At 43.8% G+C, this 2,528-nt stretch overlaps 1 pseudogene; it reads left to right on the forward strand.

Moving 5' to 3' along the window:
* Positions 1-224: 224 nt before the first annotated feature.
* Hspa8-ps18 (heat shock protein family A (Hsp70) member 8, pseudogene 18) lies at positions 225-2,174 on the forward strand (annotated as a pseudogene).
* The last annotated feature ends 354 nt before the right edge of the window (positions 2,175-2,528 follow it).

The raw sequence follows: 2,528 nt of genomic DNA on the forward strand, positions 1-2,528 counted from the left end.
GCATCACCAGATCCCAGTTCTCCCACCAAAGCATACAGTGGATATCCAAACACACCAGAAATGCAAGATCTAGATTTAAAATCACATTTTATCATGATGATGGAGGACTTTAAGAAGGTTATAAATAGATCATTGAATGCGGAGCCAGCTCCCGGGGTCTCTGTGTGGTCTCCTTGTCAGCAGAGCTGGGCCTACACGAAAGCAACCATGTCTAAGGGACTCGTATGGGCATTGATCTTGGCACCACCTACTCCTGTGTGAGTTTCTTCCAGCATGGAAAGGTGGAAATAATTGCCAATGACCAGGGTAACTTCACCACACCGAGCTATGTTGCTTTCACTGACACAGAATGATTAATTGGGAATGCGGCCAAGAATCAGGTTGCAATGAACTCCACCAACACAGTTTTTTATGTCAAACGTCTGATCAGATGTAGGTTCAATGATGCGGTTGTTCAGTCTCACATGAAGCACTGGCTCTTCAAGGTGGTGAATGACGCAGGCAGGCCCAAAGCCCAAGTCAACTACAAAAGGGAGACGAAAATTCTCTACCCAGAGGAAGTGTCCTCAATGGTTCTGACAAAGATGAAGGAAATTGTAGAAGCTTTCCTTGGAAAGATTGTTAAAAATGCAGTGGTCACAGTGCCAGCTTACTTCAGTGACTCTCAGTGGTAGGCAACAAAAGATGCTGGAACTATTGCTGGCCTCAATGTACTTCGAATTATCAAGGAGCCAACTACTGCTGCTATTGCCTATGGCTTTGATAAGAAGGTCAGAGCTGAAAGGAATGTGCTGGTTTTTGACTTGGGAGGTGGCACTTTTATCATTATCAAGGATGGATTTTTGAAGTCAAATCAACAGCCGGAGACACCCACTTGGGTAGAGTTGACTTTGACAACTGAATGGTCAATCATTTCATTGCTGAGTTTAAGCAAAAACAAAAGTGAGAACAAGAGAGCTGTCAGGCGTCACTGCCTGTGAGCGAGTCAGGTGCACCCTCTCCTCCAGCACCAAGGCCCGTATTGAGATTAATTCTCTCTATGAGGGAATTGACTTCTATACCTCCATTACCCGTGCTTGATTTGAGGAGTTGAATGCTGACCTGTTTCGTGGCACATTGGACCCTGTAGAGAAGGCCCTTCGAGATGCCAAACTAGACAAGTCACAGTTCCGTGATATTGTCCTGGTGGGTGGTTCTACCAGAATCCCCAAGATCCAGAAACTTCTGCAAGACTTCTTCAATGGAAAAGAACTGACTAAGAGCATTAACCCCAATGAAACTGTTGCCTATGGTGCAGTTGTCCAGGCAGCCATTCTATCTGGAGACAAGTCTGAAAATGTTCAGGATTTGCTGCTCTTGGATGTCACTCCTCTTTTCCTTGGGATTGAAACTGCTGATGGAGTCATGACTGTCCTCATCAAGCGCAATACCACCATTCCCACCAGGCAGACCCAAACTTTCACCACCTACTCTGACAACCAGCCAGGTATACTCATCCAGGTGTATGAATGTGAAAGTGCCATGACCAAGGACAACAACCTGCTTGGGAAATTTGAGCTCAAAAGCACACCTCCAGCACCCTGTGGGGTTCCTCAGATTGAGGTTACTTTAGACATTGATGTCAATGGCATCCTCAATGTTTCTGCTGTAGATAAGAGCACAGGAAAGGAGAACAAGATCACTATCACCGATGACAAGGGCTGCTTGAGTAAGGAGGATATTAAGTGCAACAAGCTGGGAAGTACAAAGCTGAGGATGAGAAGCAGAGAGATAAGGTTTCCTCTAAGAACTTTCTGGAGTCTTATGCTTTCAACACGAAAGGAACTGTTGAAGATGAGAAACTTCAAGGCAAGATCAATGATGAAGACAAACAGAAGATTCTTGACAAGTACAATGAAATCATCAGCTGGCTAGATGAGAACTAGACTGCAGAGAAGGAAGAATTTGAGCATCAGGAGAAAGAACTGGAGAGGGTCTGCAACCCTATCATTACCAAGCTATACCAGAGTGTTGGTGGCATGCCTGGAAGAATGCCTGGTGGCTTCCCTGGTGGAGGATTTCCTCCATCTGGTGGTGCTTCTTCAGGCCCCATCACTGAAGAACTGAATACAATCAGTCTAAGTAGAGAGTATAGCATTGTTCCACAGGAACCCAAAATAAGTAATGTGGAATAATGAAACTATTTAAATTGGCACCACACCAAATAAAAAGTTCATAAATAACTACCTTAAGGAAATACAGGACAACACAAGTAAACAAGTAGAAGCCCTTAGAGAGGAAACACAAAAATGCATTGAAGAACTACTGGGAAAAAAAAAACAAACAGGAGAAGGTAATGAACAAAACCATCCAGGAGTTAAAAATGGAAAGAGAAACAATAAATAAAGCACAAAGGGAGACAACCCTGGGAATAGAAAACCTAGGGAAGAGATCAGGAGTTATAGATTCAACCATCACCAACAGAATACAAGAGATAGAAGAGAGAATCTCAGGAGCAGAATATATCATAGAAAAACAGCAACACGAGT

The sequence above is a fragment of the Rattus norvegicus genome, chromosome 2 (genome assembly GCF_021556685.1).
Source record: "Rattus norvegicus strain SHRSP/BbbUtx chromosome 2, alternate assembly SHRSP_T2T, whole genome shotgun sequence".
NCBI lineage: Eukaryota > Metazoa > Chordata > Mammalia > Rodentia > Muridae > Rattus > Rattus norvegicus.